The following is a 26,920-nucleotide window of genomic DNA, read 5'->3' on the forward strand; positions in this document are numbered from 1 at the left end:
TCCCTGGATGCTGGAGATGAACCAAGGAAGATAACCCCCCACCTTCCTCATCCCTTATGTGTGAGATATATAGATGGCCAGACAGACTTGGAGTTTTCAAAGACACAAGCTCATCTGAGCTTTCTCTCGTTCTCTCTCTTAGAGGATGGAAGAACCTCACAAAGATAAAAAAATATCCAGGAGGACGTGGGCAGAGAGCAGGAAGGAGCGTCTCCCTTCCCTCCCCAAACGTGTACCCGTTTGGTACACGTTTGGAAGTGCTGCAGGCACTTCTGTATCACGGGTTTCGGTTGTGTGAACCCTGCCATCCTCCCATGACAGCTGGTGGCCGACGCTAGCAGCAAGAGCCTGGCTGTGCATCTGGCCGCTGGTGAGCCATGTGGCCCGGAGACTCGGGCTACCTGCCTGGCAGAGCGGCAGGGAGGGCTAAGGGAGCGAGGACACACTGGAGTGCGCTCAGGCGCGAGGGGCACTCCTCCTGCCGCTGTCCTCATTATTCTGTTGTCAGGCACAGCCCCCTGGTTTGACACGAACCGGCAGAGCAGAGCGTGCGCAGAGCACCGGGAGCCATCCAACCCGGGGCGCGCAGGTTCCTTCCTTTCTACGCAGTCACCGGTCCAAAGGGATGCTTCAGGGAAGAGCCGCTTTGTGTCGCTTTCCTAGCACACTTCACTAAGGAGAGAATTCCAACTGGCCAGGAGGTGCTGCTCCCCGTCTCCCACCAACCTGGAGGGATCCAAAGTGTCTCTGCTCATCCGAAGTGTCTCTGCAGAGCCCCAGCCTCCTGGCCTCTGCTCGCCTTACCTCCTCCTTCCACACTCTGGGATTCCTCCAGAGCGCTCCAGAATGACGGCAGAACACAGAGGGACCGTCCACACCACTGATGAGAGGGCCAACAGAGGCTGCCCCGGTTTTCCCCCTGGAAGCCCCTGTCTGGTGTGAAGCTGCCCCCAAGGCTGGCACGGTCCTCGTTTAATCTGTTCCCGTGACCATGACTCAGAGGTCGCCAACCCCAAGGGTCACTGTGAATGCACAGCGCAGGGCCAGGACCTGATACAGTGCCTGCCCCATGCTGCCCAGGTAGGCGCCGGCGGTGTGTGCGGACCCCAGTGGGAGGCGGAGTGGGGGGCGGGGAGTAACAGACAGACACAGGAAGGTGCCAGCCTGGTGTCCCCACGGAGAAGCAGCCTGATGCTGGGCACAGGGCTACTTCCCAGGTGGGCAGAATGAAGGGGTTGGACTAAGGCCATCTAACGGTCTTTCTAGCTCTTTAAAACACACAGCTGTTATCCCCAGTCAGAAAACAACCCTAAATTCATGTCTGCGGCCACTGCCATAAGGGCCTAAAGCTGTCTCATTCACAGAACGATGGGAGGGGGACAACAGTGGCATCTGCGCACTTCTTGGGCACGCCGTGTACTGAGCGCTTGCGTGTACTGAGTGCTCAGTTAATAGCGTGTACTGAGTGCTCAGTTAATAGCAGCTACGATGAGCAGCAGGTAGGAAGGCGAGCCCTCACTGGAGGAAATCTCATTCCTTCTAAGTGAGGTGAAGAGTGGCCCTGCCTCTGAGTGCGGTCACCCCACCGTGGGACAGAACCCTACATGCATGGGTGCAAGGTGCCAGGTTTGATGCAGCAAATTCCCTGAGGAAATGGTGCCTTATCCCCAAGCACGCAGGGGACAGAAGTCCCACAGATGACTTGGTCTTGATCCCGACGCCATGCGGCCCTGGGGCTGCAGAATCGGAGAGGGGAGCGGGGACTGCCATGGGCACAAAGAAGAAATGGCATTGCAAAGGCAGGCTGGTGCCCCTGGCGACCACCCGGCTGGGATGATAATGGGGCCGGCAACACCGTGAACAGGACCTGGTTCCTGGCCATGGAAGGGCCTTTCTGAGACAGCTCTGCCCGAGAACCGAGCACTCGACCACAGAGCCTGGCCGGGCACGAAGCTGAGACACGGCAAAATCTCCAGAATGCTCTGCGTGAGGGGCACGGGGGCGGCAGTCAGGCGACTCTGCCTCATGTGTAAAGTGGGGGAGCAGACAGCACCCGCCTCTAAGAGCGATCCTGAGGACGAAATGAAACGCTGCAAGTGCGGCGGACCGCGGGCCTGGTACGCCGCGACCACGGAAGGACAGAGAGAATCTGAAGCTGACTCTGCTGAGTGTGGAGCCTGGCGGGGCTCAGTCTCACAACCCTCAGATCGTGACCTGAACCGAAGTCACCAGTCGGACGCTTAACCGACGGAGCCACCCAGCTGCTCCACGCCTCCCACTTCTGATGACGATTTAAGTCCCCACACGGGACACGGCCTTCCCTCTGCTCCCACCTTCCACGGCCTCTCTGCAGAGACAGGATCTGACACAGCACCAAGGAATCCCATCAACTCCTTTACGGGGATTATAATAAAAGGGGTCATTAAGTGGTTCTTTCATTAGTAGGATCTGCTGTCAAGCTCATGCTGAGTGCAAAGGAGCCCTTCACAGCTCGCCCGCCACGGCCATACCTGCCATTCCTTCTCCCTCCGCAGACACAAACCTCCCAGCCACCTGCAGCGGAGTGGCCAGCTCACATGTGCTCACCCACATGCACGCATGCGTTCTCTAGTGTCCTGGAAGGCACAGCACTTGGGGTACAGCTGGGAGCTGGTGGCACTGGGTTAAATCCCGTCTACGTGTGATTCCTCACATGAAGGGGCTGCTTCTCTCTTCACCTCCATTTGAACCTCCTACCTGCTCCTTTTCTGCTCTATATAAACCTCGCAGGGACAAATGTCCCCATAAAAGCTCTTCCTGAGCTGCCACACAGCCTGAGCACAGAGGCTTCCCCTGCAGCTGGATGCCGGCCGGACCCAGAGCTCCGTGCAGATGAGGAACCTCTCACAGGCCCGCATTTCCTGGGCCTTTTCTGTAGCTCTGCAGGTCGGGCTGACTTTAGCCTCCTTTATGGTTAAAGACACCGCTAAGAATCAACCCAAGACAGCTGTTGTCCGGGTTCCTCGGGTGACATACACAAGATGGGAAGGATCCAACTGCCAAGCCAGCTGGGGGTCCTTTTCCTGGCCCGTAAAGCTACCCCAGAAGGGGCAGGACCTGGAAGGGCCTCCTGTGCTGCCTCACCGCCAGCCACAGTCCTCGCTCTGTGACCTCTGCCCCTCACCCCAGCTCCAGCCGCCCTCTGGGCTGACCACCTACATGTCCACCCCTGGGGATCGCCTCACAGGTGACCCACTCAACCCTCGCTGCTCCTGCTCTCCCTGCCGGTGGCCAGCACCCCATCCCAACCGCCCCCTCCCTGGAACCTCTTCTCAACCCTCCCGCCCCCCCAACCCACTCCCCAGTCCCAGAATGACTGCTCCCGCCAAGATCCCCGGCACCTTCCCAGGAGAGGCTCCCAAGTGCCCTCAGTCAGTCTCTCCAGCTCCACCATCATTAGTGCCAGGCTTCACGTGGGACAGCATGACCATCACGATGCCACAGCCCTCCTAGAAATGCCCCTTGGCCCCACTCTGCCTACGACAGAAAGGCTGCCTCCCTCTGGAAGGCTCTGCAGGTCTGGTTTGCTCCTCCCCTCAGGGTTTCTACCTTCGCTCTCTGCACCTAGCATTCCGGCGGGGGCGGCCACATGAGCGGCTCCTGTTCACCGACGTGCCGGGCAAGTCAGGCCTCCTGCCCTCAGTCAGTGTGGTCAGCGTGCCCGGTTCCACGTAATCCTACTGTCCCTTGTCCTGCGGCCCAGCCAGCCCCTCACTGCTCCGTCTGCGCTCTGATCCTCTCCTGCGATCATCGAAACAGCTAGCAGAGGAGGTCAAAGGTACAAACTTCCAGTTACAAAAGAAATAAGTCCTGGGGAGGTATTGCAGGGCAGGGTGACTGTAGTTACTAACACTGTATTACATACAGCAAAGTTGCTAAGACGGTGGATATTAACAGTTCTTGGGCCAAAAAAAAAATAATGTAACTACGTATGGCGGATGTCAACTACTTACACTGATCATTTCACTGTATATGCAAATATCAGAGCATTATCTTGTATTCCTGAAACTAATTTTACATGCCAGTGATACCTGAATTTTAAAAGCCAGCAGTTCCTTAGCATCTCCAAATAAGAGCCAGTGCTAAGCCCTGATACATGTCAGCTCATTTAGTCTCCATCCTACACTTTAAGAAGTTACTGTCCCCGTTTTAGAGATGCAAGGAACTAAAGCAGTAGACCTGGTGACTTGTCGAAGCGGCTGGATCTGAACCTTGAAAGTCTGGCCCCCGTACACTTAACCACAGCGACCCATTTCCTGTTCATCAGTGGCCATGCTTGGCTAGTCCTGCTGGGCAAGGGGCACGTGCTACTGGATGCAGACCCAGGAGCCTCTGTCCCAGGGCAGACGGGAGCCCACTGCCAGCCAGGTACGTGTGCTGGATGCCTCCCAAGATAATTAAACCAAATGGCCCTCCCGGGTAATAAGGCATGGAAAAGCCCCACGTGGGCACAGTACGTTCAAGCCATTTTCCTTTACTTCATTACACAGAGAAATTAACCCCCGTGCAAGTTCCTAACTCAGACCCAACCAGTGCCCCAGCCAGGTGCCAGGAGCTGCACCTCCCAGAGCGGGGCCCTCAGGGCACATGCAGACCCCTTCCGTAGCCTGCTGCGGCCCTCCAGGCCAGCCCCCCAACCCCAGCCCTTCCTCTCACTCTTGCTCTGCACAGAGCTGCAGGTGGGCGGCTCAGGAGCAGGGGCAAGGGGTGAGGGGGCTCCTGCCAGAACAGTCCCTGCAGGGTTCTTGCAGAGAGGAGCAAGAACAGGGAAAACACCCTCCGTGCACACAGCGCTTTACAGGTCATAAACCGCTGCCACACACATTGTCTCTTCCCATTTTTCACATCAAACCTTAGAAACAGCTATTCCTCTGCCCACGTCACAGATAAACCTGAAGGCTGAGTGACACTGAGGAAGGTTGAACTATAAAGTCAGAACCCCAACAGATCCCAAATTTTCTGTCTCCAAGCACCAAGAGCGCTTGCCTTGTCAACTCACCCCCCGCACAGGCTCAGCCACAGGACAATCCTACGGCCCCCAAGTGCTCCTCATACCCCTCAGGGCCAGCAGGTGCCACCAGCCTCTCTGCCGGATGTCCCTGGGGAGAGCGGCTGACACTGCCCCAGCCTGGAACCTGGAGCTGCTCTCCTCCCTGTGTCTGTCCTGGGGCTGCTGAGGTCACTGTTGCCTTCTTCACTGCAGTGATGGCCACGGCAGGGAGCGACACCCCTCGGGTGCACCCAGGCTCTGCATCCTTGGTGGGGGGTGGATGTGCTACCCACCCCCCGGCCCCCAGTCCGGGCTCACCCATCCCGCGAGCATACTGACCCACTGGCCTGCACGGACCCCGTCCTACAGCACTCGGCAGAGTGCAGCAGGTGCCTCGACCGCCACCCACTTTGGTATAAGCAGCTCCCTGACTGCCAAACCGGGTGGAGCCCTGGCTGTGGGAGCCCGGGAGCCCCTCTGCGTTGGTCCAAAAACCACCACCCTTCAAGCCCAGGCCCTCCGAGGGCCTCCACACTCCACATAGCCCGGCACCCAGTACAGAGTGCCAGCCGCCCCTTCCTACCTTGCCCATCTCGTTCTCTACCTCTCCTTCACCATCACCCTCACTGACCCCAGTGTAAAGGACGACCCAGGTCTCCAAGCCTGGGCCCAACACTGTTCCCTCAGGAGAGCGTGCCCGTCCGGCCCCCTCCAGCCCCATGCATCCATTCTCTACCCGACTGCAAAACCGAGCTCAGCGGGGACCTTCCTCGGGACACTTCTCCTATTGTCTTTCTCTTCAGACAAAATGCACTCCTTCCTCTGGATTACCAAGCACTTTACACCTTTCTTGTACAGACTTTAGCTTTTTCACTGTAGTCTGCTTGTGTTTACTTGGAGATAAGGGGCCTCTGTCCTGCCTGCTCCCTCCTTGGATGCCCTCAGCAAGTCAGCCAGCCCTGCCTGTTTTGGTGCAGAATGACCCTCTTGTTGTTCAAGAAGGTACTGGAAGCATATCCTGTTCACAGCCTCTGTGAGCTCCAGAGCAGGTGGAAAATACTGCTGAGGGCTCCTTTCCTGCCAAAAAAGGTGAGCCTCTTTCTCCCCACCAGCCCCCGCTTCAGCCACCTGACCCAAGGGCCCAGCCAAGCATGCCGGCACAGCCTTCTGGCGGCCCTGCATGCCCACCGCCAGCCTGCTGGGCTCTGAGAAACTAGGGGTTCCTCCCCGAGTCTGGGGGCCATCTGGGGCCAGCTCAGACTCTGCCTGCTTCGTCCTTTATTCTAATTCTGAATCTAAACCACACCAGCTCCTTAAAAAGCAACTAAATCAAGGTCAAGAGAGAAAGGTACTTTCAGTAAGGCTAATTTATTGTTGGCTCAGAAATAATGAATCCTGGAAATGAGGTTATAAGTAAGGTCGTTTAGAAACATGAATATCTTCAGAGCACATTACTGGTTCATGTCCCTGCTCTCCAGTTAGAAATGTTATGGTTTTATAGAAATGACACTCCATATATACTACTACCTGTCCACTAGGATATAAGGTTTATTTAAAAAAATTAAAAGTTCTTCCAGCTCCAAATTCTAAAAACAAAACAAAACAAAACCCACAAAAAAACAAAAACAAAAACAATCCAGCATCAAGAAATAAAAGAAACTAGGAAATGCTCCTTGGTCAAATTCAGTGAGGTTCTCTGGAACCCTAAGGCAGCAGGGAAACACTGTCTTGGCTTAGGTTTGTTCAGTGAGAACCGTGAACCCACTTTTTCCCTAAGCAATGATTTCCATGTTGGTTGAGCAGGAAAGGCTCTATAGTTACCATGCATGTACCCTCCCAGTTCAGGCTTCCTTCCTCAAAATCTCTTCCTGCTTTTGGAACATAATCAAATGCTGGGACAAAACACCATGTTGGAAATGTGAAGTATATTTGTAACACATTTCAAAGACTTAATATCTAACAATACCAAGAGCAAGAGTTCTTACCATATCAAGTAGAAAAATGACAAACCACCTCAAGGGAAAAAAAAGGACCTAAACAATTTGCACAGTCAGGGGCACCTGGGTGGCTCAGTGGGTTAAAGCCTCTGCTTTCGGCTCGGGTCATGGTCCCGGGGTTCTGGGATGGAGCCCCGCGTCGGGTTCTCTGCTCAGCAGGGAGCCTGCTTCCCTTCCTCTCTCTGCCTGCCTCTCTGTCTGCTGTGATCTCTCTCTGTCAAATAAATAGATAAAATCTTTAAAAAAAAAGGCTAATAAGTAAATGAATTCACATATAACCCCACAAGTATCAGGCACATTGCCCACTGGTGATGAGGTGACAATTATTTTTATCAGACTATCAAAGATTCTTTATAAAGGTAACTGCCAGAATTGCCTTGGGAAAATGCACACTCCTACTTCTGATGGGATGGAAATTTGGCAACTTTCATCAACGATCTTAAGAGGGGAGGCCTCTTCGACTAAATGTATCCCAGGCTATACATTTACTGAAAATAATAGTTACTATATGATCTTAAACAGGGGGAAATTTCGCTGACAAAAAATAGAGTACAAGCTCATCTTTAAATTAAACACCCATACACGTGCGCACATGCACAACATCGAGAAAGATGTTTACCAAAATGTAAACAGTGCTTAGCTCAGTGTGGTGGGAAACTTGTGTATTTTTCCTTTTGCTTATTTGTATTTTCTAACTTTACACACACACACACACACACACACACACACACAAGTCTTCCTTATATACCCTGAAAACAGTGGGGCATAACCTGACTCTGACTCACCACACTTGCAACACATGGTGCCCTTCCAAGATGGCCCTGACAGTGGCTTGGGACTTTCCTATCCTGCCCTTCCCTTCAGTGGAATCTCAATCAGGCTTCCTCTTCCAAAACCCCTTTTGCCTCAGGAAGGAAGGTGAAAGTATTTCAAGGGTTCACTTCATTTTTCCTGTCATGTAAAAGCTGTGAGTCTGGTTCTTTAAAATGCTGCTTAAATTTCTCCCTTAAAAAACAAAGCAATTACTTGCCAATCCCCTACTGTAGGAAGGAAACCTTGTAATTACCAAGCATCTGTCTCTCTATTCAAAGTCAAGGCCCCACAGCCAGAAGACACTGTGATTCAGCAAACAGGAGGACACAGTGAACTATGGGGGAATCTGCATCCAAATCCTAAAGTCCCCTGTGCAGGAGACTAAAATTTCAAGCCCAAAGCTGGGCATGAATATATCATGAGAAAAAAGAAAGCTCATTCCACTTGCAATGCCAGGCTGATGGGCAAAATAAAAGGCAGAAATTTTAACTGTCACCTTTGCAAAGAGCAAAGCTGAGTTAAGTGACTGAAAACATATTTATTTAACAAAAGTCCTTTAACCAGGGTCCCAACTACGGCTCAGGAAAGAGTAACTAAGCTGAGACACCTGGAAAGGCTCTGGACCGACACAGGTATTTCTGGAAACACTTTTTTAAAAAAATATTATTGAGGTCTAACTGACACACAACATTGGTTTCAGGTGTGTAACATGATTCTGTATTTGTATACACGGCAAAATGGTCACCACAATAAATCTAGCTTCCTTGTTACCATATACCATTTAGTTACAATACGATATTACCCGAGTCCCCAAGTGGGACTCTGTGGTATTTATGTGCCGCAACTTTATCCGTTCATCCATCGATGAACACTGAGGCTGCTTCCCTGTCTTGGCTATTTTAAGTAATGCTGCAACGAACATAGGAGTGCAGGTGTTATCTCAAACTGGTGTTTCCATTTTCCTCAGAAAACTACCCAGAACTGAAATGGCTGGATTATATAGTTCTGTTTTTAGTTTTTTGAGGAACCTCCAGACAGTTGCCCACCGTGACTGCGCCAACTTACATTCCCACCAACACTGCACGTAGGTTCATTTTTCTTCATATCCTCCTAAACACCTGTTACTTCTCGCTCTTCGATGACCGCCATGCTGACAAGTGTGAGAGGATATCTCACTGCGGTTTTGACTGGCATTTTCCTGATGCTGAGAGATACTAAGCATCTTGTCTTAAGCCTGCTGGTCATTCGAGTGTGCCCGTTCAGATGCTCTGCCCATATCAGGTCGGTTTTTGTTATTGATTTCTAGGAGTTCTTTACATATTTTGAATATTAAGCCCTTATTGAGTATATGATTTGCAAAGATCTTCTCTCATGCGGTAAGTTTTGTGGATGGTTTCCTTTGCTGGACAGAAGCTTTATTGTTTGATACAGACCACGTGTTCTTGCTTATTGCCATTGCCTCCGGGGTGCGTCTGCCTTCAGCTCAGGTCCTGATCTCCAGGTGCTGGGCTCAAGTCCCACGTCAGGCTCCCTGCTGAGCGGGGAGTCTGCTTCTCCCTCTCTCTGTATGTTCCCTCCCTTTCTCTCTCTCTTTAATGAATAAATAAAATCTTTTAAAGAAAATTTTTAAAAATATATTGCCAGGAACAACAAGGGAGTTTACTGCCTATGTTTTCTTCTAGGAGTTTTATGGCTTCTGGTATCCTATTCAAATCTTTAATACATTTTGAGTTAATTTTTGTGCATGGAATAAAAGAGTGGCTCAGTCTTCCCAATATCATTTATTGAAGGGACTGTCCTCTCCCCAGTGCATATTCTCAGGTTCTCTGTTGTAAATTCATGGACCACACATGCTTGGATTTCTTCCTGGGCTCCCTATTCTGTTCCCTTGATGTACGCATCTGATTTTATGTCAAAACCATACTGTTTTGATTACTATTGCTTTGTATTACAGTTGGAAATCGGAAAGTGATACCTCCCGCTTTGCTGTTGTTTCTTAAGATGGTTTCCATGTTCAGGATCTTTTATCGCTCCATACAGATTTTAGGGTTGTTCTAGTTCTGTGAAAAATGTCATTGGAATTCTGATAGTGATGGCATCAAATGTATAGATTGCTGTGGGTAATATGGACATTTTAACAACACGACTCTCCCAAGCCGTGAGCATACAGCATTTTTTCATGCATCTGTATCTTCGATTTCTTTCATCAGCGTCTTGTGGTTTGCAATGTATAAGTCTTTTCCGGTTAAATTTATTCCCAGGTATTTTATTCTTTTTGGTGCAATTGTAAATGGAATGGTTTTCTTAATTTCCCTGATAGTTCATTTTTCCTGTGTACAAAAATGCAACAGCTTTTTGTATATTAACTTTATATCCTCCAACTTCACTGAATTTATTAGTTCTGATGGTTTGTTGGCGGAGTCCTTAGGGTTTTCTTGCTACAAAATCATGTCACTTACAAATGCCAACAGTTTCACTTCCTCCAATACGGATCCTTTTTATTCCTTTTCTTACCTCAATGTTCTGGCTAAAATTTCCCATACTCTGTTGAATCAAGGTGGCAAGACTGGGCATCCTTGTCTTGTTCTTGGTCTTAGCAAAAAAGCTTTTAGCTTTTCACCACTGAATGTAACGTTAGCTGTGGGCTTGTCCATATGGCTGTTACGGTGAGGTCCATTCCCTCTATACCTGCCTTGCTGACAGTTTTTAATCATAGATGGATACTGAACTTTGTCAGATGCCCAGATGTCTGTTCCCTCCCTTTCTTTCTCCCTTACTTTCCTTCTTTCCTCCCTTCCTTGGAACAAGCACGCAGGAGTGGGCAGGGTAGGGCTGGGAGGGGCAGAGGGAGAGGAAAGGAATTTTAAGTCGACTCTGTGCTGAACAGGGAGCCCAACACAGGGCTTGGGGTCTCTCCCAGGCTCGAGAGGCTGGGTCACAGAGGGCCTAGGGTGAGTGTCAGCCGGCTGTCTCTGCAGTGTCCTGGGGATGATGGCCTGCTGAGAACTGCCTCTCCAGTTCTCCCAGGTCTATGGGGCCCAGAAACATAAGCCCCTTGGGCACCAGAGCCACGTGTTCAAGGGGGGTTCCCTGCGTGGGCTGCCTGTACTCGCTGGCTCTGGCAGGGGTGCAGGGAGCCCGGCACTCAGGCATACCTGCCTGACGTGGTTAGCAGCGTGGAGCCACAAGGAAGCACCAGGCCAGGACAGGCCACACAAGCAAGATAGATGAAGAGCGTGGACATGGTAACCACCAAGCACCTCCACTCCCTGGAGAGACTTACACCACAGTCCCGCCCGTCCAGCAGATGCTTTAAAAAGTAGTCCATGACTTTCCTTCCCATATGGGCTAAGCACTTGCAATGGGCTCCTTTTGCACGCCATGCCAGGGAGAGTGGGTCTGTGCATAGGCCCTATAAGAGCACAGTCTCGATTTCACAGCCCTGTGGGTCTCCTGGGTGTAAGCCTTGTCAGTTTTCAAAGCCAGAAGTTCGGTTTTCAAACCCAGTGCAGGTCCCAAGGGCTGGGGTGCCTGAGGTTGGACTTGAACCCTTCACTCCTCGGGGCAGTGATCTGTGGTCTGGTACATCTTTCCTGCTTATGGACCGCTGTGCTGGGGGTGAGGGTTTTGGCAAGACTGTGTCTCCTAGCCATTCTGATGTGGCCTTTTATCCTCGGTTGTGAGGGAGCTGTTCAAATAGCTTTTGAGGCTTTTTCAGAGGGAATGTTCCACACGTAGCTGTAGGTTTGGTGTACTCATGAGAGGTGAGTTCAGGGCCTTATCTATGCCTCCATTTTGAACTGCCCTCCTGGAAACAACAAAAAAACAGCTTTGCAGAGGACTGATGAAACACAGAAAGAACAAAGGAGATGGGGAAGGGAACCTCTGGGTTTTTCCTCCCCATGAATCACTCCTATTCTGAAGGCAAAAAATGATAAATGACCAACGGCCCCGAGACCCTTGTTTTGCTCTTACTCCCTGTAAGATGCTGGATGAGTCACTATTATCCTCTAAGTTTCTGCTTCTTCATTTGTGAAATGTACCCAAGAGAACTACTTCCCATACCCGTGAGGCTGAATTGAGGGCACATCTGGTGATTTCCCGGCAGAACGCCTAGCACATGTGCGCTCTGCAGAGGGAAAGCACTAATAGGAGGGGTGATGCTTTGCCCGAGGACCCCAGATCTGTGTGTCAGAGGCAGGATTTGAACCCGTCTCTCCACACACGATCTCACTGCATGTTGCACACAAGCCGGGCCATGCCTCCAAACCACACAGCCCTCAGAACGGCTCTTCTTTTCCCAAGTCCCACCCACGCAGTCAGAAACCTACCTTTCCCCAAATTAGTCGAAGTCAGAACATCAAAAGTCTTAACACACATTCACTCCTTGGCTACTCTGCCTCCTGGTTTTATCAACACGACATTCAATGATAATCTTAAACCAGACCTAAGTGGTGGAAATACGTGATCCAATACTTCCCCAGGGGTCAAGTCACCTCCCCCACCCTCTTTCCAAATAATGTCCCCCAAAGAAAGCAGGCATCTGCCTGGCCATAAAGCTCACTGACCCCTTTTAAGTCAGGAAGGTTTTCAGTGGCTTGACTAGACACAAAGGTGCTTTTGCCTGGAAAGGACAACTATGCTGCCATTTCCCCGAGCTCTGCCGCCAGCGCTGGTAATTCCTGACCTCGCCGGGGGCTGAGCCTATGCTGCCCATCTCCAGCTCGCCTTCTCTCACCGTTTCCTTTCTCATCTCTGCTCACCCTGTCAGCCCCAGAGGCCTCTCGTCCACAAGGCAGAAGCGCAGAGTACCTTCCCCCAGAATAGGTTTTGTCTGAGAAGCCGGGAATGGAGGTAAAAACCAGGAAAAGCCAGCTGACAGTCAAGTGCTTACAGCTCGGCTGGGCTCTGAGCCATGGCACTCGCTCTCAAATGTCCACAGAGCTGAGAGCTCTTCAAAGGTCCCTGGCTGCAGAGGCTGCCTCTGTGTCACTCCCAAGATCAGGCACCACGAGGTTCCCAGGAGACAGTGAGTGAGCTCGGAAGCACTAGCCACACCAGCTCACTGCCATCAGCTCGACTTTCAACAGCAGGCCAGTCTATCCTCGGTCTATCCTCGCAGTGAGGTGGGACCGACTTCTGACATTTAAAGGGCTCTTAACCTTGGCACATGTTTCCAAACAGGGACTTCTCCCACTCTCTGGTGACCAGCCATCCCGCTCTGTCTACAACCGACAGAGTTTTAGGGCTTCAAGTCCTGCATCCCAGGAAACCCTCAGTCTCATGCAAACCTGGATGGCTGGTCACCTTTGCACCCTCAAAGCAACACACGAATGACCCAACTCTGTGAGATCGGGGGTGTCTGGATGATGAAGACAAGATCTTCGCCTGGAGGCATCAGCTGGGTCTGCACAGTCTTGTTCGGGTGCCCACAGCTGGTAAACTAGGAGCCTGGCATCCACAGCCCTTTTCTTTACCATGGAAAGTTTCTCAGCAGTAGAAATTCTAGAAATTCCATCATTAGAATTTCACTCCTCTGGGTCAAGACCCTTGTCTCTGGTTAAAAGTTAAAACACCCCCGAGTGCTCAGGTAGGGAAATACAGCATTAGCATGAACACCTTCCCAGAAAGGCTTTATTAGAGCTTTCTTAAGTGTCAAGACAAGCTTTTGTAGGGAGGAGGGAGGAGAAATGGCTCCCATGAGGGTGAGGTCAGCATGGGACCTGGGCTTCCAACACAAACCCCACCTATCTCATGGTAATGCAATTTTACCACCAGCTTTAAGTGGAATGGCTGAGACAGTCCTCATTGATTTTATGCATGCCATCTTATCTCAAGGTGGCACCAGGAGAGATCCAGGACACACATTCGACCAGGCCTCTCTGCCAAGATGATTGCCATCCCTCAGATCCATTCCCTTCACTGAACACACAAATGCACGATGAACAGGGTTCCTGAAACTCATGCGCACCTAGAAACCTCTATGGGACTTCACTGTGCTGCTGCTGACCCAGGGGGCCTGGGGTGGACCCAGATCTGCTCTCAAACTGCATTTCCGACCAGCCCCAGGGATTCACCGCCACCCCCATTATAAAGAAGGGAACTAGTGTCCAGAGGAGGTGCGCAGGCGAGAAAATCAAACAGAGCCCTGAAACTGCTGACAGCCGGGCTGGGATACTCCCCGCCGAACCTATGATGCCCTAGGATGTAAGAAGCATCAGATGAGGCCATCCCGTCCTGTGGGGGAACACCAGGCGGAGGAGCACTCTGCAACCATCGGAATAACTAAGCATCTTCTGCTCCGTCTACCACCGGCGGCCACTGCTGCTTTGCCTGTGCCATCCCAGTCCCACGGCAATCCTCTACCTTCCAGATAAAATGGACAAGACACTCTCCTGCTGATGGGTCCGGACATCCCCCAATGTACAACTGGCCTCAGCCTCCTCAAACCTGTTGGAAAATCACCCAGCAGAAGCCTGATCCCTGCACAGAGCTCCTTCCAATCCCTCCCCTCCAAGCCAGCCAGTCTGGGGCACGTCCTCACGGCAGCAAACTCAATCAATCCTCATTTATTCGGCAACAGTTGCGTTCCTGTCTGTCTTTGCTGCTGGGCTTCGACAAGAGTGAGGGCAAACTAAGTCTAAGGCTAGGGGGTATGTCGCCCAGAGCAGCGATCTGGGCTCAGAACTGCCTCTACTCCCCGCCCCCCCACCTGCCCACTCCAGGGAGTTCAGCTTGCACCTGCTGTTCCCAGCGGCTATGAGGCCGACTCAGCGGGTGTGGGTTTTAGCAGGGGCTCAGGGCCAGCTTCTCTACCTCCACTTCCTACCGACTGGCCAGAGTGACCAGTTTTAGTAGGTCACCAGGAAAGCAGGTCCTCATCGCCAAGGACAGGGTTTGCCCGAGTATGTGTGTGCTGAATGGGTGGAGTGGGGAGCTACTGCCAGCCTGTCCGTCACCGACAGCTGACATCTGGAACAAAGCAGATGGGGGTTAATTCACAACAGGCAAAGTGAGGGTCTCATACAGGGTCCTGACTCACGCTCTTAGTCATCACAACATTCAGGAAAGATTCAGAAACTGCATATGGTACTACAATTTAGCAATTTTCCAATTCTTCCCCCTCATTTTCTCTCCTAGGGGAAAAAACATGTTTGCTCTGTCCTTCCCTACAGGGAGGTAACAGAGGGTTTACAGAGAGACGACTTCTCAAATGGCGTCCTTATAACGTGGCATATATTGTGGCGCGACCCACAGAGGACACCAGCGTCCGTGGAAATTGTAACACCCTGTACAGATGTAACACCAGCCCCACCCCCACCCCCAAGGTCAAAGCCTTATGTGCTAAGTTACAACACGCCTTCTTCTCTGTACTAGAACACCTTCTGGGACCAAACCGTGTGCTCCTGTGAGGACAAAGAGTGGTGCCCGGTCATCCACAGAACACGGCTCCTGGGGTCCTTTTGGCAAAACAAAGAGGGTGTGCTATTTTCCAGGCAAATAAACCTCACCCACGCCACTTCTAATAGCCGATAAATAGAACAGCTCTTATGATTATTAAGCAGCACCAAACGCCTAGCACTGATCTTCAAGATAGCAAAAGATAAAATTGAGGCCACAAACTGCGTGACTTTCTTCCAGGCTCGCCGGCAGCCCAAGCCTGCCCCAGAGAAGGGGGCCACGGGGCGCCAGCTGCCGGCGTCCTGCTGGGCATTCGCTCATTTAATGATGTGGTAAGAAAAGAGCAGAGATGAAATGAACTTTTTACAGGAAAAGGCGGGATTGAAGCTTACCAGGACTGTGAAGCTTCATACCCAGATCTCAAAACCCAAATGAGAATCTCACTTCCTTTGAACTTTTTTCTTTTAAAGTGCCTTGGTAAACTTGTAAGGTGCTGATCGCAGCTGCGGAGCAGGCCCTCCTCGGGCTTCAGAGAAGCCCCCACATGGGACGAGGCTGGGAGGCGCGGAGCCTCCTGGAGATGGCCAATGAGCACGTTCCTGCTTCTGGCCAAGAGAGGACCTTCCTGATCAGTGGGAGGGGGGAGGCCTCTGGAGGCATTCCTGTTCACGGGCTTTTCAATTTCACACATTGGTGACAATTTAAAAAACCAAAGGGAACCCAAAGGGCACCAAAGGGAACCCAAAGGGCTCCAAAGACTATTTTGCCAGAAGTCCCCTCCCCCACCAATCCTCAATAGTGATTTTAATCATTTTAACATAAGAAAATTTAAAAGAATGGAACTGCAATTAAAACCACGTTTGGCCTTACACAGTACCCCAGGGTCCTTATTATTCCTCTTAACTGAGGACCAACAGTAACTTGACCGTAGACCAGCTGTAGTTTGCTGGGGAATCCCCAAGAAGGCAACACATACCCCTTCCCACTCCCCCGAGGGGCCTTCCGGACAGTGTGCACACACCCACACATGGATCGAGCTGGGAGCTGTGGTGTCAGGCCGGGTCTCCACGTAGAGCTTAACCTCTCGGGATCTCGGCTCCCTTCTGTCTGTGAATTAAGGGGTTTCTATCTCTAATGCAATGAACGCTGAACACCTGATTCCAGGCTGAGTATCTTCTTGGTGCCCCAATCCCCCCAGGGGCTCCCTCATTGGGGGGTGCAGGGTGGGACCCTACCCGGGGCCAATGAACAGAGGACGTTCAGATGCAGAGGACCACACCTGCATCGGCATCAAACACTGCTTCTCCATCTGCCTCCTGCTCCCTTCCCTTGCCCTGGGTCCTGAAAGCTGGAGCAGAGAAGGGAACTGCCTCTCCGGTTTCTACCAGGCCCTTCCATCGCAGGGCTTGAGCCCTCGCTGAGGAAAGTCTACACCCACAGCATGTGCGGACTGCAGTGAGACGGAGAGAAGAGAAACTCAGAAAAGGACAGAAGACACATGTTGGGCTTGGTCTTGGACACCCAGTCCAGTTGGCCTCCTGGTCCCCATTCCACATAGGGCTGTGCTGCGAGGTGTGGAGAGCCCCGTGTAATGGGGGAGGGGGTGGCCCTGAAGAGGAAGCCGCAGGGGATGAGGATGCCCAGGCCCACCTCCACTTGGCACCAGAGTCTCGGGCTGAGATGACTTTGCAGTCTGTCCCACTGGGTGGGAACCAGTGGCTGGGGACGGCCAAAGCCCAGCTGGTGAGGCAAAAGGCTTTGATGACAGGCCAACATCTGAGCCTATTTTAAGTTAAAGCTTCAAATGTCTTTCACTTCCAGGCAGCTCTTCCCCCAGCCAAAGTTCAGTGAGCTCTGTCACTGTCTCATTCACTCATAAGAGCCCCAGAGGGCAGCACCACGGCACGGGCCCGGCACAGCCGCACCAGGACTCTGTCCCACCCTTTCATCCTCTCGTCCATCCTTCCGGAGCACCTTGGAAACCCATCCTCTACCAGAGCAGTATCGAGATTTCCAGCACCCACACCATTGCTCTGTGGCCCCGAGGGCCCCCACCTCCTACTGGGTCCACATGGCCCCTGTCCGTGACCTGTGTCCCCAGGGCCTGAAGGGCTCCTCCTCTGACCCACACTCCCATTCCAGCTCGGGATCTCATCCACCGAAGTCCCCCTCCAAGCCTTGCCATCCACCCCACGGGGCCTGGGGAATAATACACCAGACCCCACAGAGCTTAACCGAAGAGCCTAGGGCAGCAGGTGGGTGGTGAGACACAGGGAGACCCTCAGTTTGAAGAGGGGTGGCGAGAAGGGGGTGTGCGGAGGGGAGGAGGGCGTTGCTGCAGAATGAGAGATGGGTTGCGGAGGAAAAGGCAGGAGGAGTGTGTGTGCTCCGGGGCAGATGCGAGGTCAATGCTGTGACCGGGGACATCAGAACTCAGGAGACCGCATGGTGGACAAAAGGAAAGGAGGGACTGACTCTGTGACATCCCACCCAGGTGGGTCTGGCCATCCTAGAGCATGGACCACATCTGCTCCGAGAGGCTCTGGCCCAGTCCCAGGATCCATGACAGGCCAAGAAAGGAGTTTAGAAAAGAGGGGCTATCTCCTGGGGCCCCCCGCCAGTCCACACTCTGCTTAACCCAGGTGGCTTTTGAAGGGTCTGCTCTGCCCCCTGCAGGCTCCTGGCTGCAGAGTCCACTGCTGCAGCCCCCAGAGCCTGCCCCTGGCCGCAGCCCCACAGCCCTGGCTCCCCACCTCCCCCCTTGCTCTCTTGCTCATTCAGTCCCCCTGGCTGGACCGTAACTCTTCCGTAATCCCAGCCTTCTATCATTCAAACCCTACCTGGGGCTCCTCAAAAGAACAGTCCCATATGCTTTACCCAGGTTTTCAACAAAATGCGCTACTCTCTTTTTATCTCCCTGAAGACCACCTACTCCTTGGTCGGGACTCTTTCCAGAGCACAACATGTAAGGTGCCCCCTCCTACCCACGCCTGTGAGCCCAGAGAGCACACGGGGTGAACTACGCCAGCTGCCCTCACAGTCCCCACGGACTTCCCCATGAAACGTCCAAGGGACCCTGTCCTTCTGCCGTGCTCAGCAGCGGTGTCTGAGGGCCAGGAAGGCAGATGCTCTGTCTTCCGGCTCCTATGGCTCCTACTTCTCCTCCCCCTGACCCAACTCCTCTAGTCTCCTCCTCACTACCCCCCTTTCTCCACAAGCACCTCCTCCACACCCCAAGCTCCTGCCCCCTTCAGGGTCTCCACCTTGGGACTGCAGGACTGCTTCCTCTATAGGGTGTGCGGAGGGGCGCCTGGGTGGCCCAGCCAGTTAAGCATCCAACTCCTGGTTTCTGCTCAGGTCAGGATCTCAGGGTTATGGACCACTGAGCCTGAGCCCCACATTAAGCTCCCCACTTGGTGGGGAGTGTGCTTTCCCTTTCTCCCCCTCTGCCCCTCTCCCTGCTCATGCACACACACGCACACACTCTCTCTAATAAATAAATAAATCTTTAATAAAAATAGAGGGTGGCGAGCCTCCATAGCTAAGGTGTGCCCAGGACACCCCCAGCGGTACACACCCATTCACAGAGCTGGTGACCTTCCACATGGACTCCATGATGCTCTGTGGAGGCAGAGAACAGCATGCACAAGGGGTGTCACAGAAGACCCTGGGCTCCAGGCTTGCAAAACCCAGGGTGCACCTGACTTCTTGGGGCCCATGTTAGCCTCTATCCCTTAAACCCGGAGTAGAGCCTCCCCATGACACGGCCGTGAGGATCAGACAGATGAGTGTAACAAGCTTGTTCCTAAGGTACTGTGCAAAACACTCACTCAGCTCTCTAAAATCAGTAAATCAGATGGGGCTTCTTGAAACTTCATGTACCTACAGACCATGCCTAGGAGTCTGGAGTTACACTCCAGGGTCCTTTTTTTTTTAAAAAAAAAAAAAAAGATTGATTGATTGATTTGACAAACAGAGATCACAAGTAGGCAAAAAGGCAAGCAGAGAGAGAGGAGGAAGCGGGCTCCCCGCTGAGCAGAGAGCCCGATGTGGGGCTCAATCCCCCTGGAATCATGACCTGAGCTGAAGGCAGAGGCCTGAGCCACCCAGATGCCACCCAGGTGCCCCCCAGGGTCCTTTCTAAGTTGATGGCTGGAAGGCACGTTGGCGCTCCTGGACACACAGTTCCCTTTTGGTTTATGCTAAATCCTCAGCTCTCTGTGGCTGAGAGAGGGAATCGAAACTCCACTGAAGTCTACGGCCACCCACACACGTGCACACACACGTGCACACACACGCACACACATGTCTACATGCCCACATGGAACCGTCAACCTCGCCACCTTCAACCTCACCTCTGCAGATGAAACCCCTCCTGTCTGGTCGGCTCATCTCCTGTAAGGCCAGTGGGGAGGGTAGGGCAGGCTTCAAGCCACACTGATGTGCTGAGCGGAACTACCATTTGGCTTTGCTGATACCTCACCAGCTAACTTCTCCAATTTAAGTTCAGGAGACTGTTTCCTTAACTACAGAATCTAAAGCAAAAATCTCCCCAATACCATCCAAATGGAAAAAGAAGAAATTCTACAAGACCAACAACCTAGAATCAAGTTTTGCTGTCCCTCCCTCCAATTAACCCAAGTCTTCAAATTCCTAGTTTTTTTTTTTAAAGACTTTATTTATTTGAGAGATAGAGAGGGAGAGCACGAGCAAGGGGAGGGGCAGAAGGCGAGGGAGAAGGAGGCTCCCCGCTGAGCAGGGAACCCAATGTGAGACTCGATCCCAAGACCCCAGGATCATGACCTGAGCCGAAGGCAGATGCTTAATGGACTGAGCCACCCAGGCACCCCTGAATTCTTAGTTTTTGACTGGCCAGGATGTATTTATGAATTCTAATTACTCAAAGATATCTCTGCCATAAAAACAGCTCCAGGACAGTATTATTTTCAAAACCTCCTCCAGGAACACATGGACACACACATATGCAAAGATGCATCCAGCTGTGACCTATAATCATATACTCTTCTGCAGGCATGCTACAGCTAAAACACATAAAGGAGTTCAGTCTCCTCCAGGAAGATCAATAGTCTCAGAGCTTCTGAGCTGGCCGACATTTTCCTTACGTGACTTGCCTTCTGTAGAGCTCACACGAAGACGCTGCCAGGAACCCAGCTCCCAAGCTGTGAGCCCAAGAAAACACAGAGCAGGCTTGGGGGCAGAGTGCCCAGCACGAGCTCCAGGGCCCTCTGGCCAGGAACCACCAAAGCCCGGGCTGGGGACCAGATGAATCACGGTTCACCTTCCCCTCTGACATGGCGCTTCCGGTCCCGGGAAATCCCACAGGCTTCTGATGGTCCCAGATGGCAAAGGGCTGAAAGGCACACACAACTGAGGCCACCTCCCTCAGCCCCTGGAGTCCCGCCTGCCTGCCTTGGTGACTCCGGGTCTGTCACTCTTCCTTGGAGAGTGGACTGTTGTCTGCCAGAGCTGCTCTAACAAGTGTCACAGACCCGGGGGCTTAAACAACAGGAATGTGTCATCTCTCGTTCTGGAAGCTAGAAGTCTAAGATCAAGGTGTGGGCAGGGATAGCTTCTCCTGAGGCCTCTCTCCTTGGCCTGCAGATGGTTATCTTTTTCCTAGGTGTCCTCCTAGTCTTCCTTCGTGGGTATCTGTGTCCTAATCTCTTCTCGTAAGGACACAGTTATACTGGATAGGGCCCACACCAACTTCATTTTGACTCTATCATCTCTTTAATGTCCTATCTTCAAATACAGTCATGTTCTGAGCTTCTGGGAATTGGGACTTCGACATACAAATCTGGGGTGGGAGGGACATGATCAGCTCATACAGACAGGAGGTGGTGTCTAGCACAGCAGATGCTCAGGGTAGGGCTGGAGGCAGAGGTCTTCCCAGAACAGACCATAAGCCCTTAGAGGGCAGCGCCAGCCCAAGGTGTCTGCGCTCCTGGCACCTGACTCCACCCCTAGAGTTCCCAGTCCTGGGTTTGCAGGGGCTAAGGACCTCCCTCAAGGCCAGCACCCTCACATCTGCTACAACTTAAAACCCAGCAGGGGGTCCACACCTCATCCCCTGGAACAACTCAACTGGTAAAGACAGAAGAGGAAGGGCAGGACACACCGGGTGCTCTGATCTGAGCTCAGCAGGAGGCCCTGAGTCTCCGCCCAGACAACGGAGATGAACCCAGCCAGGAACCCAGCAGAACCTTCTCCCCCCAAGATTAAATGGTTCTCTCAAAGTCAAGTCCTGTTACTTGGCAACCCTGGCAGGTTACTAAGGTGGCAGACTCAGTCTCAGGGGCAGCCCATCAATTAACAAGAACACACCAAGAGAGGGTGGCCAGATTTAGTGAGATGTAATACCGGATGCCTAGCTCCATGTGAATTTCCGATAAATAACAACAGGTTTTCATACGGACAGGCCCACTGACACATTTATTATCTGAAATTCACACTGAATTGGCATCCTATATCCTATCTGGTGAACCTCGTCCCCCCCCAAAAATCCCTCCCTGTCGTGCTGATGCCCACCTGGTATCTCCTCAGGGAGCCAACTACTCAGTGAGCAGAAGATGCCCAGGGGAGCCCTTCTTCTCAGGAGGGTCCTTCTGCAGAGCTAACCCCTCCCATGGGTCCAGCGACTTCAGCATGTGCTCCCCTTAGAGGGGAGGGGGGTTAGGCCCACCTCTTTGACACCAAGGATCTCAACCACAACGGGCTTCTGCACTGGTGCTCAGACAGCTGTCGTCAGTACCGCTGTTGCCGTCGCTGGTGATGATCATCTCAGGAGGCAGCGGACGTGACTGCACGGGGTCAGGAAGACGCTGCTGAGGGCACTTTCATTCACTACTGAATGTAAACTTCTAGCAAAACAATGCCTATTTCCTCTCAGCACTGGCGGGGATTCCTCCAACGCTCGGTTCCCGAGGTCAAATCGGCCAGTCCACGCATGTACCCGGCTGGGCCTAGGTCCAACACACACCTTGGATCTGCACACCTCGCAGCGTCCTCTCCTCCCCCCTCTCCTGTCAGACTGTGGCAGGGCCACATGCTGTGCTCGCCCCCCCCCCCCCCCGTCCACCCCATGCTCCAATCTCAATCCTGTGCTCAAGAGTAGCTCTTCCAGAGTTACACTGGGCCACACCATCCCTTCTTAGGAGCACTCCACAGGCTCCAATGCCAAGAAAAGAGCCACGTCCTTAAGATGCCCTAGAAGGCTCCCCACGAGCCACCTCCACCCTTTACTCTCGAGTCCTCCTCCTCCTCCTGCCCTCCTCACTCCCTCCCCAGCAACCTGCCCCCCGGCACCTGCCCTCCTGGCACACTTCCACGCGGGCCTCATGCTCTAGCCACTCGCCCACCTGGATGGGAGGAAGACACACTTCCCAGGTATGCACTTGGCCAACTCCCTCGCATCCCGAAAGCTTTGCTCAGATCTTATCTTCCCAATGGGGTCTATCTTGTCTGCTCTATTTAATTCCACGATTGAGCCCCTTCCCTGGTCCATCATTCCCAAGCCCCCCGTCCTGTCTGCTGTTCCTTCTCTCTGAAACATCTCCATTCTGATGGGCCATCTGTCTGTCCTGGTGGTTGCTTCTCTGCTTCCCCCTCTAGAGACTAGGATTGGCTTTGTCCACTGATGTACCTGCACGAGGACACGCTCAATGAATACTTGTTTGGTTCACTGTCCACCGTGTGGTTACAGAATACCAGTAACAGGGCAAGCACCAGCCCTCACTGAGGACCTCGTCTGTGCCAGGCACTATGCAAGGGACTTTATCTGCGTTAGACACGTTCATCCTCCCAACATCCTCTGAGTCTGCTTGATATTCTCCTCTTTATGAGAAAATGGGCTCAGAAAGGTCCCTGGGCTAGGAGGGCCCAGGGTCAGGATTCTGACAGAGCCAGTGGGGCACCGGCGACTTCTCATGACTGCCTACACTGGAAGACCACTGTCCCCTTCAGCGCTCTGTCCCTCCCACCCGAAGACTCCTGGCATCTCCCAGGAGGGACAGCTCCCTGCAGATAGTCACACAGGGACAGGTTGTATGGTCTGAGGAAAGGACGTTGGCCTTGGCCAACGCAGGAGTTGCAGGAGCCCCTGGGGGCCACAGACCCCCCCCCCGGTAGTGAGCATCCTCATGGGTCAACTCCAACCCTCACCCACTGTGGGAGACAGACAACGCACATCAGACATGGCGACGCTCACAGCCCGTGGGGGGCCTGAGGGGGTGGCCCAGGGCTCAGCGCGCAGACAGGCTTGGTGACTGCTGCTGACAGCCGGAGCTCTCCTCACGGGGAACTCCTGACTATCCCCAGCGGGATTTCTGCTGTCTGGCATCTCCCAAACTAGAGACCTCGGGCCTCCAGCCACATTCGCTCTTGCTGCTAGTCCCTGGCATCCCCCTTCACCCCCCGCCGTGCGCGGGCCTGTGTGGGGCCCACCCATCCACTGCCCCTGCCCCACCCCACACCCCACACCCCCGCCACACAGCGCTAACACCTGCCAGCCCCGACAGGACAGGAGGTGACCTGGACAGGAATGTAGTGTAGAGAGAGTGGGGGTGGGGGGCCCAGGGGCTCCCAAACTGTCTCACCTTCTAAGACAGCAGGCCCCCAACCCAGAAGCCCCTGCCAGGAGCGATGGCTGATTGCTGATTGGGGGGAACTGCCTTTGGGTTCAGCTAAAACCTCTCATTTCTCAGATATCCCCAGTCTTTCCTGGAAAAAAAGAAAAGACTAATATCAACCATTACTCATCATATTCTATAACCAAACCTCATGAGCAACAGATTCCCTGAGGATTGACTCTGAGTGACACCGACATCCACGTACACACGTCAGTAATCACCGCAAAGGGAGGGAGCCTGGGCCGCTCACTGACCAAGCAAGCCCCACACTAACTGTTTACCCCTAAGAAAAGCCAGGAAGAGTTCAAGCAGCAGACAAGTGACAGGAAAGGGACGCGTGTTCACAGAGGACTTTCTATGGGCTTGACGCTACACATGCTTTACAGACACGTGATCCCTTCCAAAAAGGCAGTAAGGTAGCTACTATTCCCCCATTTTCCAGATTAGAAAACTGAGGCTCAGGTTAGGTTACTTTGCCAAGCAAAATCAGTAGAGACGGGAAAGTTGGAGAATTCCAGGATTTGGCTGGACTCAAAGGAGACTCGGGAATTTTGACTCAGAAGTCTCTTATTCTTTAACAGTCTCAAACTTAGCCCAACATTACATCAGGAATAGTCCAGGTTCCCTCAGATCTGGCGCTGGCTGAGCTCTTTGGAGGATGCTGACGTGGCCTGGGCAAAGGTCTTGGAGCCCAGCTAAGCCCGCACCAGGAAACCATGCCCGCCTCCTGTTAGCTCTGAGAATCTGGTCTTTTAATCTCCAGGTAGAAAGTGAGGAAAATAGGTCAAGCTAACCTAAAAGACCAAACCCAAAGCCTTTTGTGATCGCAGCAGCAACATTTTAATATGTCTCAATTATGTAATATTCAGTCAGTCAACGTAGAATGCATACCACCCCTGCCAATGGCAGCTTCAAGCCTCTGCTTACACAGTCACTGAACCTGGTATTTGAGAATGAGGTTCTCTGGGGCTACTTCTGCCCTCAATGGCTTCTCATATTCATCCAAGCAACTACCAGACCAAGTCCTTGTTGAAAAGTCTGAATAATGGACCTTGGGGTGCCTGGGGGGCTCAATCGCTTGGCATCTGCCTTCAGCTCATGTCATGATCCCAGGGCCCTGGGATCGAGTCCCGCATCAGGCTCCCTGCTTGGCAGGGAGTGTGCTTCTCCCTCTCCCATTACCCTTGCTTGTGTTCCCTCTCTCGTTGTGTCTCTCTCTGTCAAACAAATAAAATAAAATCTTTAAAAAAGAGAGAGAGAGAGGGACGCCTGGGTGGCTCAGTTGGTTAAGCAGCTGCCTTCGGCGCAGGTCATGATCCCAGCGTCCTGGGATCGAGTCCCACATCGGGCTCCTTGCTCGGCAGGGAGCCTGCTTCTCCCTCTGCCTCTGCCTGCCATTCTGTCTGCCTGTGCTCGCTCTCTCCCCCTCTCTCTCTCTGATAAATAAATAAAATCTTAAAAAAGAGAGAGAGAGAGAAACAGAATGAAGGTGAATCCAAACATTACAAATATTAAGAGTTTGTTGTCCAGATAACTTTAGAAAGAATATCTTTCCTTTTAGAACTGATGGTTGGGGGTACCAGGGTGGCTCGGTGGGTTAAGGCCTCTGCCTTCGGCTTGGGTCATCATCCCAGAGTCCTGGGATCAAGCTCTGTGTCAGGTTCTCTGCTCAGCAGGGAGCCTGTTTCCTCTCTATCTCTACCTACTTGTGATGTCTGTCAAATAAATAAATACAATCTTAAAAAAAAAAAAAACCAATTATATAGAACTGACGGTTGTTCGCAGTCCAGGACGTAAGCATAGGAGGACTGTGAAGTCCCCTCTTCCCACAGATCCTCCCCTCGGATCTACAGCTGGGTATAAAAAAGCTCCCTTTGAAAATACTTGAAAACTAGCTGAACAGCTCTCCCGCAACAGAGGAGAAAAGGCCACATGGAGGTGGGCAGGAGAGGCGGAGGCATGGTCTTGCCCAAAACCCCACCAGGGCAGTAACCCACAATCAGGAGGGCTCTCATAAAGTGGGAGCTTCTCCCTGGGGGGCCGGGGGGGTCTGCCCCATAGCAAACATCCCAACCATTGGGACCTGCACCAGAGAGATAAGCCCCCAAAATGCCTGGCTTTGAAAACCGGCAAGGCTTAAGTCTAGGAGACCCTGAAGGCTGTAAGAACGGAGGCTGCACTCTTGAAGGGCTTGGGCACACACTCGCTCATCCTGGGGACCAGAGCAAAAGCAGCTCCATGCTGAGCAGCATGGAGCCTGATGCAGGCCTCGATCCCACAGCCCTGAGATCACAACCTGAGCGGAAATCAAGAGTCGGATGCCCAGTCAGCTGAGCCACCCCAGCGCCCTGTGAAAAAGATGTCTGCTAATCTTCAAGAGTCGGCCAGAGGGGCAGGGTCCCGTTGAGACTCTCTCCTGGATGGCGGCACTGGTGGGCAGCGTTTCTGCCCTCTTCTTCTACCTTGCTAGCGCTGCTAGTGCAGGCAGGTGTATGCAGTCCTTGCAATCTCCCCTGCCCGCCAAAGTGGGGGGTGTGCCCAGCCCTGTACTCTCCAGCTGCTTCACTAAAGCCAGTGAGCGAGCGCGGACCACACAGGGGACTCTCCTTGATGCCCCAGCGGGGGCTTTTCTTCCTGACTCCCACCCAACTGAAACAATCAGAGAGACAGCTCTTGGCCGGCTGCCAACCCCAGGGCACTGCACAGACAACCGACCGAACGCACACCCAGATTTCCTGTGGGGGGAAAAAGCCTCTTCGTTGTCCTAGAGTTTCAGCCTGAGAGGCCGGCTTCAGATTTTCCACATGTCTTGAGGGTCTGAAGGTGTTCTCAGGGAGCAGAGCCCGGGACACACCATCTGCATGCTCCGTAGGTCCTGCTGTAGCTCACCAGTACCTCCCCGAGAGGAGCGGATACATTCATCTGGAGCCCTGATTTTTGCACCTGCTGCCCAGGGTCTGTTTGCAGGTCCCAAAGGGATCAAACCCCTCACTCCCTGGGGAGAAGCTCCTGCTTCTGTAAACCTCTGGGAT

At 52.7% G+C, this 26,920-nt stretch overlaps 1 protein-coding gene across 2 annotated transcripts in view; it reads right to left on the minus strand.

Moving 5' to 3' along the window:
• Positions 1-26,920, minus strand: part of PGBD5 (piggyBac transposable element derived 5) — a 96,468-nt gene that overhangs the window by 50,529 nt on the left and 19,019 nt on the right. The window contains exon 1 of one of the 2 annotated variants that reach the window (XM_044239304.1): positions 535-566. The exons of the other annotated variant lie outside the window; for it this stretch is intronic. The gene's annotated coding sequence lies outside the window, so the exon portion shown is untranslated. Of the gene's footprint in view, positions 1-534; positions 567-26,920 lie in introns of those variants that run through there. 2 annotated transcript variants of the gene reach the window in all.

Source organism: Neovison vison, chromosome 2 (genome assembly GCF_020171115.1).
Source record: "Neovison vison isolate M4711 chromosome 2, ASM_NN_V1, whole genome shotgun sequence".
Taxonomy (NCBI): domain Eukaryota; kingdom Metazoa; phylum Chordata; class Mammalia; order Carnivora; family Mustelidae; genus Neogale; species Neogale vison.